General features: G+C 38.6%; 1 pseudogene; it reads right to left on the bottom strand.

The window, feature by feature from the left end:
- Window positions 1-5,058: 5,058 nt before the first annotated feature.
- Window positions 5,059-5,486, bottom strand: LOC116080716 (annotated as a pseudogene).
- Between the last annotated feature and the right edge of the window lie 10,504 nt (window positions 5,487-15,990).

The raw sequence follows: 15,990 nt of genomic DNA, 5'->3' as shown, positions 1-15,990 counted from the left end.
TCCATCCATCCATCCATCTATCTATCTATCTATCTATCTATCTATCTATCTATCTATCTATCCATCATATCTCTCATCTGTCAATTATCTGCCTATCATCTATCTACCTTCTATCTACCAATAAATCAGTTTTGTCAATATTTATTTCAATGAACAAACATTTTTCTTATTTAACATAATTTTTTTATGTATGAGCCTGTGTGTGTAAGAATGTGTGTATGTATGGGAGGCCTGAGGATCACCTTGGGTCTTCTGCCTCAATTACCATTTGTGTTTTTGATTTATCTTTTTCCTGAGATACATTCTCTCATTGGCTTAGATTTCTCCAAGGAAGCTAGGCTGGCTAGCTAGTGGGTCCCAGGGATTTAACTGTCTCTGACTTTACAGCACCAGGGTTGCAAGCACACACTACCATGCTTAGGCTTTTTTTTTCTTTTTTTCACATGTGTCCTGGGAATTGAACTCAAGTCTTCAGGCTTGCATGATGAACACTGTCCCAACTGAACCATCTCCTCAGCTGGATAAACATTTAAAAAAACTCCATATAGTATGTGTAAACACATATGTGAAGATGCACAAGAACATAAGTATGTCCCTACTCGTGGAGGCCAGAGGTCAATGTCAGATACACACAACTGCTCTCTACCTTATATTTGAGACAGGGTCTCTCACTGAACCTGGAGCTCACTGGCTTGTCTATATTAGCTGGCCAGTGAATCTCAGTGGTTTTCCTATGTCTTCTTCATCAGTACTAGGGCTGTAGGCATATGCTATTGTGCCTCTTTTTTTAAAAAAATGTGGCTTCTGGGTATCTGAACTCAGATTTTTACAAATGTGCTTGCACCAGCTCTCCAATGACATAGATTGTGCTATATTCATTGCTTAAAGACACCATAACTTATTTAACCTCACTCTTAATATAGAACACTCAGTTATTATATTCAACATGTATAAAACTCCAAAAAAAAAAAAGATCCTATGTTTTTGTTTACATTCCTACAGCTATTTAAAAAAGCATATTCCCTTTTAAATCTAAGCCAAAGGACCATTATCAGTTCTTGGGCCTTTAAAGATGGCAGTGTCATCTTTAAACTTCCTGTTTCCTGATGTTCTCACCCTTGAAACCTAATCCCTCCTCACTGTCAGGAAGCATAAGTAAGGTATAAGGAGGACCACACTGACAGAAACTGTGGCTCTGGGCTCCCAGTTCCAGACATCCTCTCCATTGTCATCCAGGTGGAGCATCTCAGAGGCAGTCTTCCTGTTCCCACACCCTAGCCAGTGTCACAAGGAGCCCAGATGAACTTTCCTTACACAGTTCTGTTCCAGCAGCAGATCTGTAAGTGAAATATAATGTTGGCTATATATATGTTTTTACTTTAAAGAGCTATATTTTAGAGGGTTTACTGCACAGCCTTAAATAACTAGAACAATTCTGATTACTGTTTTAGAATTGATTCCTAGAAAAGACTAAGTGATACCACTCATATCTACCTATCTATCTATCTATCTATCTATCTATCTATCTATCTATCTATCTATCTATCTATCTACATACATATTTGTAGCTGGTCTTTGCTACCTTGTGGGATTTTCTCTTTTCCATCCTTTATCCTCCTGGTTCACCCCTAACAATAGATAGCAGAGAAACAAGGATAGAGGAGACACACACACACACACACACACACACACACACACACACACACACAGAGAGAGAGAGAGAGAGAGAGAGAGAGAGAGAGAGAGAGAGAGAAACAGAGAGAGACAGAGACAGAGACAGAGACAGAGACAGAGACCGACAGAGAGAGAAGAGGGAGAGGGAGAGAGGGAGGGAGAGAGAGAGAGAAAGACAGGGACAGAGAAACAGACACAGAGAGATAGACACAGAGACAGAGACAGATCCCTGAATCAATTGTTTATCCTTTTGTTTGTTTGTTTGTTTCTTTTTTTTTTTTTTTTTTTTGACCACAGCTACTAGCAAACTGCAACCAACCTGTCAAAATGACCAGTGACTGCCCAAACTACCAAACTGCCCAAACTCAGTTCAGAGGCTGAACCACCATCCAACGAGCATGCAGGGGCTGAACCTAGTGCACCTAAACATTTGTAACAGATGTGCAGCTTGGTCTTCATGTGAGTCCTCTAACAACTGGAGTGGGGAGAAGGGCTATCTCTAACTGTTGGCTGCCATTGGATCCCCTCCCCCTAGCTGGACTGCCTGGTTGGACCTCAGTGAAAGTGCTTTAGTCCTGCTGCAATTTGATGTCCAATGGTGAAGTGTTACCCATGGTGGTCTTTCCCTTCTCCTCAGAGAAAGGAAGCTGTATTTGTGAGGGGGAGGCATTTATGAGGGTAGGACTGGGAGGAGCAAATTTGAAGGGAGACTATGATCAAGATATAAAGTGATAAATAAATCAATTAATAAAAAAGAAAAATTAAAAATTTTAAATTAAAAAGAACCACAGAAATCATATAAAAATCAGCTTTTATTTTAATCCAACCAATGACTACCCCCAACATGAGACCTTTCCATGGAAGAGAGCCAACCCCTGACACTATTAATGATACTCTGCTGTGCTTGCAGACAGGAACCTAGCATAACTGTCTCCTGAGAGCCTTCATCCAGCAGTGGATGGAAACAGATGCAGAGACCCCTAGCCAAATATCAGGAAGAGCTCGAGGAGTCTTGTGGAAGAGTGGGAGATAGAAGTGAATAAGCCAGAAGGGTCAAGGACACCACAAGAAGAGCAACAGTCAACTAACCTGGTTGGCTGTCTTCCATGGAAAGGGTGTCATGTTGGGGCAGTCATTGGTTGGCTGTTTCTTCAATCTCCGTGCCATCTTTATCCCTGCACATCTTGTAGGCAGGTCAGATACTGGGCTGAAGGTTTTGTGTGTGCATTGATGTCCTCCTCCCTCCACTGGGAGTAGGACACCTGGCTATGGGAAATGATCACTTAAGTCTCCAATTTCCCACTGGTAGAAATCTCAGCTAGAGTCACCCCCATAGACTCCCTGTCAGCCTTTTCTCTCTCCCCTCTCCCCACATCTGATCCCAATCTGCATTCCCCTCCTCATCTCCTCTCCCACCTAGTTCCCTGTCTTCATTCACCTCTAGTGACTATTTAGTTTCCCCTTCTGAGTTAGATTCATGCATCTTTTTTTTTTGAGCATTTCTTATTACCCATTTTCTTTGGGTCTGTGGATTATAGCATGATTATCCTGTACTTTATAGTTAATATCCACTTATAAGTGAGTATGTGCCATATGTATCTTTCTTACGGGTCTGAGTTACCTCAGTCAGGATAATATTTTCTAGTCCCATCCATTTGCATGCAAATTTCACGATGTTCATTGTTTTTAATAGCTGAATAGTATTCCATTTTGTAAATGTACCACATTTTCTTCATCTATTCTACAGTTGAGGGACATGGAGGTTGTTTTCAGTTTCTGACTATGACAAATAAAGCTGCTATGAACATAGCTGAGCAAGTGATCCTGTGCTATAGCTGAGTCTTGGGTAGAACTATTCCCAATTTTCTGAGAAGCTGCCAAATTGATTTGCAAAAATGATTGTATAAGTTTATACTCTCACCAGCAATACAGGAGTCTTTCCCTTGCTCCACATCCTTACCAGAATGTGCTGTCATGTAATGTTCTGATCTTAGCCATTCTGATGGGTAAAAGATAGAATCTCAGTCATTTTTTTTAACAGCCTCTTGCCACGGGCCAAGCTGGTCAAAGGTCCCTCAACCCGCTGGAAAAATCGGGGTCCCGGTAATCAGGTGGGCAAGGATTTGGCGAATAAAAAATGACAAATATAGAGGTGGACACAAGGAAGTGTATATCTGAGTGTGTATTCTCAAAATAGGCATCAGACTTTTTTGGTTATTACAAAAGAGAAAGAAAAGTCAGGCGATGATGGGTCTAAAACAGCAGCCACCTCCTCTGGATGGGCCCTGCAGCCCCAGGCTCAGAGCTTTCGGGCCCTCAAGGGGCCCTGTGGAGTCCCTGGAGGGTGCGGGCCACATGAGGTTAGAGGCTCGAACACCTCGCAGCACACTCACACACACACACACTCATACACTCAAGGTCCAGCCCATCCTTAGTAAACACCCACTATGCTAATCTTCTGAGCTAGCAGAGATATGTCCCAGGGGTCCTATACTTCTAATTCCTGGGAGTGGCTTAGCTGCAATTCTAATGAGGTCTGCCCCATGTGACTGAAATGAGGATTCTTAGTTGACCTTGCCTTGGGATTATCAACTCCCATACAGCAAACTTCAATGCCGGACCTCCCTCATTATCTCCCTAACAATGCTGGAGGCACTTAGTCTGATTGGATAACATTGTTTACGAAATTCCAAGCCTAGGTTTGGCTCAGCTGTTGGAACATTGATGAAGGTTAGAAAGCAACATCAATTTTGTTTAGCTATTAGGAAACCATTACTTGGGGGCACCTAGCACAATGAGACCTTCCATTGACTATCGCAAGGACAAACCTGGAACACATCTGAGTTAGGAGATGCTAAAGAATTCCAGGAGGCTAATAACTTCCTTGAAGCTTTTCGCCTCTGTTGGGTTGAAGTCACTTGACTGGAGTGGGCGTGTCAGTCTCTGTAAGGTTTAATGCTCAGTTTTCACAAACACAAGTTTCTACCCAATTTTACAATGTACAATAAAATGTTCTAGTCTTTAAAATGTGCATTATTCAACTATTCCTCATATTCTTTTCCAATCTTTTAAAATCACCAGGAGTTTCTATCTAAGTAATACTCTAGTATACTCACATTTGAATTGCATGCCTTAAGAACAAACAAAATCCACGATATTTTGGTTAACTCAGTGTATTAATAAAAAGAAAAGCTTTTCAAAATACTTTTCACTGGAAAAATAAATAGAACAGACAATGGATCTACAAAGTTCACATTTGCTTCGGCAGATGTCAGTATGGACAGTTCATGATAGCACAATCTGCCCTTATTCCTCCAGAGCTGATCAGCTTCCAAGCTAACTGTTAAATTATTTTACTGAAATTTCATCATGTTGGTATCTGGCTCATTCCATATCATCTTCAGCCAAGCTCTGAGCACTTACAGTTCTCTGCCTAATGGTTGGAAGCTTGGTCAGAGGCACCTGGAACACTGGTGGTGGAAGAGTCTGCTGTAACACTTGCAGCAGCTGCCTCGGCTGTCCACACATAGCAATGGCATTTGTCAGGTGGTCCACACCCTTCTCCTAGTCACCTTATGCTAATAACTTTTCATCAAGCTGTATCTCTTTAAAGAAGAATCTTTGAACAGTTTTAGCATCTTTTAAATCAGGCAACTTGGAAAGACCAGTTCTCTCCTTAGCAAGCTTCTGTTTCTTTCTTCGTTCTCAAAGTCTGTTCTTGAAGTTGGGGTCACTCCACCTTTTGGGTCGAAGTACCCAATGAAGAGGGCACTGCACATGCCCACAGCAATGGCACTGTTCCTGCCCACCATCTTTGCTCGACTGAGGCATGTGCCCGGTCGCTGCAGCCACCTGCCTCAGAGTCATTTTGATTTGCATTTCCCTGATGACTAAGGACATTGAACATTTCTTTAAGTCCTTCTTAGCCATTAGGGATTCTTCTGTTAAGATTTCTCTTTAGCTCTGTACTCCATTTTAAATTAGGTTGTTTAGTTTGTTGGTGTCTAATTTCTTGAGTTCTTTATATATCTAGATATTAGTCCTCTGAATATAGGGTTGGTGTTCTGTAGGCTGCTGTTCTGTGCTATTGATGGTGTCCTTAGCCTTGCAAATGCTTTTCTGTTTCATAAGGTCCAATTTATTAATTGTTGATTTTTGTGCCTGAGCTACCAGTGTTCTGTTCAGGAATTTGTCTCCCATGCCAATGTGTTAAAAGGCAGTTCCCCATTTTCTTTTCTATTTTATTTAGTGTGTCTGGTTTTATGTTGAGCTATTTTTTAATGAACATAGTAGAGCATGTGTCTTTATTACATGTTGGAGCATCTTCTGGGTATAGACCCAGGAGTGGTACAACTGGGTCCTCAGGTAGTACTATGTCCAATTTTTTGAGGAACTGCCAGATTGATTTCCAGTGTTGTTGTACCAGCTTGCAATCCCACCAGCAGTGGAGGCGTGCTTCTCTTTCTCCACATTCTCACTAGCATCTGCTATCTCCTGAGTTTTTGATATTAGTTATTCTGACTGATGTAAGGTGGAATCTCAGGAGACTGCTATATCAAGCTCCTGTCAGAAAGCACTTCTTTGCATCCACAATAGTTTCTGGGTTGTTTTGATTTGCATTTCCCTGATTTACTAAGGATGTTGAACATTTATTTAGGAGCTTCTCAACCATTCAGTATTCCTTAGTTGAGAATTCTTTGTTTAGCTATGTACCCTATTTTTAATAGGGTTATTTGGTTCTCTGGAGTCTAACTTTAGTACTTTGTATGTATTGGATATTAGCCCTCTATCAGATGTAAGATTGGTAAAGATCTTTTCCCTATCTGTTGGTTGCCATGTTGTCCTATTGACAATGTCCTTTGCCTTACAGAAGCTTTGCAATTTTTTGAGGTTCCATTTGTTGATTGTTGTTCTTAGAGCAAAAGCATTGGTGTTCTGTTTAGGAAATTTTCCCCTGTGCCCATGTGTTCCAGGCTCTTCCCCACTTTCTCTTCTGTTAGTTTCAGTGTATCTGATTTTAAGTGGAGGTCCTTGATCTACTTAGGCTTGAGCTTTGTACAAAGAGATAAGAATGGATCGATTTGCATTCTTCTACATGCTGCCCTCCAGTTGAAATAGCATCATTTATTGAAAATGCTGTCTTGTGCAGGGGGCACAGGGAGGGAACAGGGGTTGTTTTTGGAGGGGAAATGGGGAAAAGGGATATCATTTGAAATGTAAATAAGGAAAATATATAATAAAAAATTGTAAAAAAAAAAAAAAAAAAAGAAAGAAAATGCTGTCTTTTTTCCACTGGATGGTTTTTAGCTCCTTTGTCAAAGATCAAGTGACCATAGGTATGTGGGTTCATTTCTGGGTATCCAATTTTGTTCCATCAATCTACCTGCCTGTCTCTGTACCAATACTGTTCAGTTTTTTTGAGTATCACTCTGTAATACTGCTTGAAGTCAGGGATGGTGATTTCCCTCAGAAGTTCTTTTTATTGTTGAAAATAGTTTTGATATCCTGGGTTTTTTGTTATTCCAAATGACTTTACAAATTCCTCTTTCTAACACTATGAAGAATTGAGTGGGAATTTTGATGGAGATTGCATTGAATCTGTAGATTGCTTTTGGCAAAATGACCATTTTTACTATATTAATCCTGCTGATCCATGAGCATGGGAGGTCTTTCCATCTTGTGAACTCTTCTTCAATTTCCTTCTTCAGAGACTTGAAGTTCTTCTCATACAGATCTTTCACTTGTTTAGTTCGAGTCACACCAAGGTATTTTATATTATTTGTGACTATTTTGAGGGGTATTGTTTCCCTAATTTATTTCTCAGCCTGTTTTCCTTTGTGTAGAGGAACGTTTTAACTAAAACTTTGAGTTAAGTTTCAGCCACTTTGCTGAAGTTGTTTATCAGGTTTAAGAATTCTCTGGTGGAGTTTTTGGGGTCACTTAAGTATACTATCATATCATCTGCAAATAGTGATATTTTGACTTCTCCATTTTCATTTTGTACGCCTTTGACTTCCTTTTGTTGTCTAACTGCTCTTTGTTGTCTGGCTATGACTTTGAGTACTATATTGAATAGGTAGGGAGAGAGTGGGCAGCCTTGCCTAGTCCCTGATTTTAGTGGGATGGTTTCAAGTTTCTCTCTATTAGGTTGATGTTGGTTACTGGTTTGCTGTATATTGCTTTTACTATGTTTAGATATGAGCCTTGAATTCTGATCTTTCCAAGACTTTTACCATGAAGGGGTATTGAATTTTATTAAATGCTTTCTCAGCATCTAATGAGATGATCATATTTTTTATTTCTTTGAATTTGTTTATATAGTGGATTTTGTTGATGGATTTATGCATATTGAACCATCCCTACATCCCTGGGATAAAACTTACTTCATCCTGGTGAATGACTGTTTTGATGTGTTCATGGATTATTGAGTATTTCTGCATCAATATTCATAGGGAAATTGATTTGAAGTTCTCTTTCTTTGTAGGGTCTGTGTGGTTTAGATATAAGCATAATTATGGCATTATAGAACAAATTGGGTAGTGTTTTTAACTTTGGTATCTTGTGTCTAGAAAATTGTCCATTTCATCCATAGTTTCCAGTTTTGCTGAATACAGACTTTTGTAATAAGATCTGATGATTTATTGGATTTCCTCAGTTTCTGTTGTTATGTCTCCCTTTTCATTTCTGATTTTGTTAATTTAGATACTGTCTTTGTGCCCTTTGGTTAGTCTGGCTAAGGGTTTATCTATTTTGTTGATTTTCTTAAAGAACCAGCTCCTGGTTTGGTTGATTCTTTGAGTTCTTTTTGTTTCTACTTGATTGATTTCAACCCTGGGTTTGATTATTTCCTGCAGCCTACTCCTCTGGGTGTATTTGCTTCTTTTTGTTCTAGAGCTTTCAGGTATGGGATTAGGCTGCTAGTGTATCCTCTCTCCAGTTTCTTTTTGGAGGCACTCAGAGCTGAATTTTCCTCTTGGCACTGCTTTCATTGTGTCCCATAAGTTTGGGTATGTTGTGCCTCATTTTTATTAAATTCTAAAAAGTATTTAATTTCTTTCTTTATTTCTTCCTTGACCAAGTTATCATTGAGTAAGGCATTGTTCAGCTTCCATGTAGATATGGGATTTCTGTTGTTTTTGTTGCTATTGAAGACCAGCCTTAGTCCATGATGATCTGTTAGGATGCATGGAATTATTTCAAATTTCTGGTATCTGTTGAAGCCTATCATGTGATTTATTATATGGTCAATTTTGGAGAAAGTACCATTAGGTGCTGAGAAGAAGGTATAATCTTTTGATTAGGATGAAATGTTCTGCTCTGTGCACCATTCCTGCCAGTGGAGAGCTTGTCTCCAGGGAGTGCTCTGTCCCTGGGCCTCATGTGAGACCACCATTTTCTCTTTGGTGACTGTCTAAAGTGCGACCAGTCTGCCATTTCACAGTCCTCTGTGCATGGGTCTTGCCAGGAAAGAGCTGGTTTCCCAGGAGTGCTGTCACAAGTTTACAGACCCACAGGAGGAACAACCTCTAGACAGAAATAGCAAGAACATCTAACATGAGAGATTAACACAAGAATCTTACCAACAGAAACCGAGACTACATGGAATCATCAGAATCCAGTACTCCCACCACAGCAAGTCCAGGATTCCCCAACACACCAGAAAAGCAAGAATTGAACCTAAAAATCATATCTCATGTTGCTAATAGAGGATTTCAAGAAGGAGATAAATAAATCCTTAAAGAAGTACAGGAGAACACAGGTAAAAAGGTAGAAGCCCTTAAAGAGGAAACACAAAAATTCCTTAAAGAATAACAGGAGAACAGAGGTAAACAGGTAGAAGCCCTTAAAGAGGAAACACAATAATCCCTTAAAGAACTAGAGGAAAACACAACTGACCAGGTGAAGGAATTGAACAAAACCTTCCAGGATCTAAAAAATGGAAGTAGAAACAATAAAGAAATTACAACTTTGGAGATAGAAAACCTAGAAAGATATCAGGAGCCATAGAAGCAAGCATCACTAACAGAATATAAGAGATAGAAGAGAGAATTTCAGGTGCAGAAGATCCCCTAGAAAACATTGAACAACAATCAAAAAAATGCAAAATGCCGAAAAAATTCCTAACCCCAACCCCCCAAGGAAATCCAGGGCACAATGAGAAGACCAAACCTAAGGATAATGGGTATAGGAGAGAGTGAAGATTCCCAATTTAAAGGGCCAGTAAATATTTTCAACAAAATTATAGAAGAAAACTTCTCTAACCTAAAGAAAGAGATGCCCCTGAACATACCAGATGCCTACAGAACTCCAAATAGTTTGGACCAGAAAAGAAATTTTTCTCTTCATATAATAATCAAAACACCAAATGCACAAAACAAAGAAAGAATATTAAAAGCAGTAAGGGAAAAAGACCAAGTAACATATAAAGGCAGATCTTTCAGAATTACACCAAACTTCTCACCAGAGAGTATGAAAGCCAGAACATCCTGAGCTGATATCATATAGACCCTAAGAGAACACAAATGCAAGCCTAGGCTACTATACAGCAAAACATTCAATTACTATAGATGGAGAAACCAAGGTATTCCAAGACAAAATCAAATTTACACAATATCTTTCTACAAATCCAGCCCTTCAAATGATAATAACTGGAAAACTCTAACACAAGGAGAAAAACTACACCCTAGATAAAGCAAGAAAGTAATCTTTCAACAAAACTAAACAAAGATAGCCACATGGACACAATTCCAACTCTAACAACAAAAATAACAGGAAGCAACAATTTTTCTTATTATTTATTAATATCAATGGGCTCAATTCCCCAACAAAAGACATAGACTAACAGACTGGTTACATAAAAGGGACCCAACATTTTGCTGCATACAGGAAAAACACCTCAGTGAGAAAGACTGACACTACCTCAGAGTAAAAAGCTGAACAAAAATTTTCCAAGCAAATTGTCCCAAGAAACAAGCTAGAGTAGCCATTCTAATATCGAATAAAACCAACTTTCAACATAAAGTTATCAAAAATTATAAGGAAGAACACTTCATACTCATCAAAGGTAAAATCTACAAAGATGAACTCTCAATTCTGACCATCTATGCTCCAAATGTAAGGGCATCCACATTCATAAAAGAAACTTTACTAAAGCTCAAAGCACACATTGCACCATACACAATAATAGTGGGAGACTTCAACACCCCACTGTCAGCAATGGACAGATCATGGAAAGAGAAACTAAAGAGAGACACAGTGAGACTAACAGAAGTTATGAAACAAATGGATTTAACAGATATTTATAAACATTTTATCCTAAAACAAAAGGATATACCTTCTTCTCAGCACCTCATGGTACCTCCTCCAAAATTGACCATATAATCTGTCACAAAACAGGCCTCTACAGATACAAGAAGATTGAAATAATTCCATGCATCCTATCAGATAACCATGGACTAAGGCTGGTCTTCAGTAACAACATAAACAATAGAAAGCCATACAAGTATAGAAATACATACAAGTAGAAGCAGAACAATGCTCTATTCAATAATAACTTCGTCAAGGATGAATAAAGAAAGAAATTAAAGACTTTTTAGAATTTAATGAAAATGAAGCCACAACATACCAAATCTTATGGGACACAATGAAAGCAGTCCTACAAGGAAAACTCATAGCTCTGAGAAACTGGAGAGCGCATACACTAGCAGTTTGACAGCACATCTGAAAGTTCTAGAACAAAAAGAAGCAAATTCACTCAAGAGGAGTAGATAGCAGGAAATAATCAAACTCAGGGCTGAAATCAATAAATGGGAATAAAAAGAACTATACAAATAATCAACCAAACCAGGGGCTGGTTCTTTGAAAAAAATCAACAAAATAGATAAACCCTTAGCCAGACTAACTAGAGGACACAGAGACTGTATCCTAATTAACAAAATAAGAAAGGAAAAGGGAGACAAAAGAAACTGAGGAAATCCAAAAAATATCATCAGATCCTACAACAAAAGTTTGTATTCAATAAAACTGGAAAACCTGGATGAAATGAACACTTTTCTAGACAGATACCAGGTACCAAAGTTAAATCAAGATGAGATAATCTAAACAGTCCTATATGCCCCAAGGAAATAGAAATAATCGTTAATAGTCTCCCAACCAAAAAAAGCCCAAGACCAGATGGGTTTAGTGCAGAGTTTTATCATACCTTCAAAGAAGATGTAACACCAATACTCCTCAAACTATTCCACAAAATAGAAACTGAAGGCACTCTACCCAATTCATTCTATGAAGTCACAATTACTCTGATACCTAAACCATACACAGACCCAACAAAGAAAGAGAACTTCAGACCAATTTCCCTTATGAATATCAATGCAAAAATACTGAATAAAATTCTTGCAAACTGAATACAAGAACATATCAAAACAATCATCCATCATGATCAAGTAGGCTTCATCCCAGGGATGCAGGGATGGTTTGATATGTGGAAATCTATCAATGTAACCCCCTATATAAACAAACTCAAAGAAAAAAATCATATGATCATTTCATTAGATGTTTATAGAAAGCATTTGTCAAAATCCAACACCCATTCATGATAAAAGTCCTGGAAAGATCAGGAATTCAAGGCCCATACCTAAGCATAATAAAAGCAATATACAGCAAACCAGTAGCCAACATCAAACTAAATGGAGAGAAACTTGAAGAAAGCCCACTAAAATCAAGGATTAGGCAAGGATGCCCACTATCTCCCTACCTATTCAATATAGTACTCCAAGTCATAACCAGACAACAAAGAGCAGTTAGACAACAAAAGGAAGTCGAAGGCATAGAAATTAGAAAGGGAGAAGTCAAAATTTCACTATTTGCAGACGATATGATGGTTTACTTAAATGACCCCAAAAATTCCACCAGAGAATTCCTCAACCTGATAAATAACTTCAGGAAAGTAGCTGGATATAAAATTAACTCAAGCAAATAAGTGGCCTTCCTCTACACAAATGATAAACAGGCTGAGAAAGAAATTAGGGAAACAACACACTTCAGAATAGTCACAAATAATATAAAATACCTTGGTGTGACTCTAACTAAGCAAGTGAAAGATCTGTATGTCAAGAACTTCAAGTCTCAGAAGAAAGAAAATGAAGATCTCAGAAGATGGAAAGATCTCCCATGCTCATGGATTGGCAGGATTAATATAGTAAAAATGGCCATCTTGTTGAAAGCAATCTACAGATTCAATGCAATGCCCATCAAAATTCCAACTAAATTCTTCACAGAGCTAGAAAAAACAATTTGCAAATTCATCTGGAATAACCAAAAACCTAGGATAGGGAAAACTATTCTCAACAATAAAATAACTTCTGGTAGAATCACTCCCCTGACCTCAAGCTGTAATACAGAACAATTCTGATAAAAACTGCATGGTATTGGTACAGTGACAGGCAGATAGATCAATGGAATAGAATAGAAGATCCAGAAATGAACCCACAAACCTATGGACACTTGGTCTTTGACAAAGGACCTAAAACTATCCAGTGTGTGTGTGTGGGAGGACATTTTCAAAAAATTGTGCTGGCTCAAGTAGCAGTCAGCTTGTAGAAGAATGCAAATTGATTTATTTTTATCTCCTTGTACAAAGCTCAAGTCCAAGTGATTCAAAGACCTCCACATAAAACCAGGTACACTGAAACTAATAGAAAAGAAAGTGTGGAAGAGCCTCAAGCACATGGAAACAGGAAAATTTCCTGACCAGAACACCAATAGCGTATGCTTTAAGATCAAGAACCGACAAATGGAACCTCATAAAATCGCAAACCTATGTAAGGCAAAGGTGACTGCAAATAGGACAAAATAGCAACCAACAGATTGGAAAAGATCTTTACCAATCTTACATCTGATAGAGAGCTAATATCCAATATATGCAAAGAACTCAATAAGTTAGGCTCCAAAGAACCAAATAACTCTATTAAAATGGTGTACAGAGCTAAACAAAGAATTCTCAAAAGAGAAATTTCAAATGGCAGAGAAGCACCTAAATAAATCTTCAACATCCTTAGTCATCAGGGAAATGCAAATCAAAACAACCCTGAGATTCCACCTCACACTAGACAGAATGGCTAGGGTCAAAAACTCAGGTGACAGCAGATGCTGGTGAAGTTGTGGAGAAAGAGGAACACTCATTCATTGCTTGTGGGATTGCAAGCTGGTACAACCACTCTGGAAATCAGTTTGGCAGTTCTTCTGGAAATTGGACATAGTACTACCATAGAATCCAGCTATACCACTCTTGGGTATATAACCAGAAGATGCTCCAACATGTAATAAGGATACATGCTTCACCATGTTCATAGCAACCTTATTTATAATAGCCAGAAGCTGGAAAGAACCCTGATGTTCCTCAACAGAGCAATGGAAGTGGAAAATGTGGTATATTTACACAATGGAGTACTACTCAGCTATTAAAACCAATGAATTTATGAAACTTTTAGGGAAGTAGATGGATCTGGAGGATATCATGCTGAGTGAGGTAACCTAAAAGAACACACATGATATGCACTCACTGATAAGTGGATATTGGAAGCTCAAAATACCCAAGATACAATCCACAAACCACAAGAAACTCAAGAAGAAGGAAGACCAAAGTGTGGATACTTCGATCCTTCTTAGAAGGGGGAACAAAATAACCATGGAAGGAGTTCAGAGATAAAGTGTGGAGCAGAACCTGAAGGAAGGAGACTGTCCTACCTAGGGATCCATCCCTTATACAATCACCAAACCCAGACACTATTGTGGATGCTAGCAAGTGCAGGCTTAGAGGAGGCTGATATAGCTGTTTCCTGAGAGGCTCTGCCAGTTCCCGACTAATACAGTGGTCGAGGCTTGCAGCCATTCGTTGAACTGAGTACAGAATCCCCAACGAAGGAGCTAGAGAAAGGACCCAAGGAGCTGTAGGGTTTTGTAGCCCCATAGGAGGAACAACAACATGATCTAACCAGTACCCTCAGAACGCCCAGGGACAAAACCACTAACCAAAGAGTACACATGGTGGGACTAATGGCTCCAGCTGCATATGTAGTAGAGGATGGCCTCATCAGTGGGAGGACTTGGTCCTGTGAAGGTTCTATGCCCCAGTATAGGGGAATGGCAGGTACAGGAAGAGGGAGAGGATGGGTTGGTGATCATGGGGAGTGGGGAGGGAATAGGTTTTTTTTTTTTTTTTTTTTTCAGAGAGGAAACCAGGAAAGGGGAGAACATTTGAAATATAAATAAAGGAAATATCTAATAAAAAAAGAAATGTTCTCTCTCTCTATATATATATATTTAAATCTATTTGGTTCATAACCTCTGTTAGTTTCACTGTTTAGTTAGTCTCTTTTTAGTTTCTGTTTCCATGATCTGTCCATTGATGAGAGTGGGGTGTTAAAGTTTCTCATTATTATTTTGTGAGGTCAATGTGTTCTTTGAGCTTTAGTAAAGTTTCTTTTATTAATGTGAGTGGCATTGCATTTAGAGCAAATATGTTCAGAAGTCAGATTTCTTCTTAGATTTCTCCTTTGATGAGTTTGAAGTGTCCTTCCCTCCCCTTTTTGATAATATTTGGTTGAAATTCAACTTTATAAGCTATTAGAATGGCTACTGTAGCTTGTTTATTGGGACCATTTGCTTGGAAAATTGTTTTCCAGCCTTTTACTCTGAGGTATTGTCTGTCTTCATCACTAAGGTGTGTTTCCTGTATGCAGCAAAATGCTGGGTCCCGTTTATGTATCCATTCTGTCAGTCTATCTCTTTTTATTGGGGGAAGTGAGTCTATTGATGTTAAGAGGTATTACGGAATAGTGATTGTTGGTTCCTGCTATTTTTGATGTTATTTTTATGTTTGTGTAGCTACCTTCCTTTGGGTTTGTTGAAAGACGATTTCTTTCTTGCTTTTTCAATGGTATTGTTTCCTTCCTTGTGTTGGAGTTTTTCATGTATTATCCTTTGTAGGGCTGGATTTGTGGAAAGATATTGTGTAAATTTGATTTTGTCATGGAACATCTTGGTTTCTTCATCATAGTAATTGAGAGTTTCCTAGGTATAGTAGCCTGGGCTGGCATTTGTGTTCTCTTAGGGTCTATATGACATCTGTCCAGGATCATCTCTCTTTTATAGTCTCTGGTGATAAGTCTAGTGTAATTCTGAAAGGTCTGCCTTTATGTTAATTGACCTTTTTCCCTTACTGATTTTTTTTGTTTGTTTATTAGATATATTCTTTAATTACATGTAAATTTCTCCATTCCCAGTTTCCCCTCCAAAAAACAAAGAAACAAACAAAAA

The sequence above is a fragment of the Mastomys coucha genome, unplaced genomic scaffold (assembly GCF_008632895.1).
Source record: "Mastomys coucha isolate ucsf_1 unplaced genomic scaffold, UCSF_Mcou_1 pScaffold6, whole genome shotgun sequence".
Taxonomy (NCBI): Eukaryota; Metazoa; Chordata; class Mammalia; order Rodentia; family Muridae; genus Mastomys; species Mastomys coucha.
This window is presented reverse-complemented; position numbering and strand designations above follow the sequence as displayed.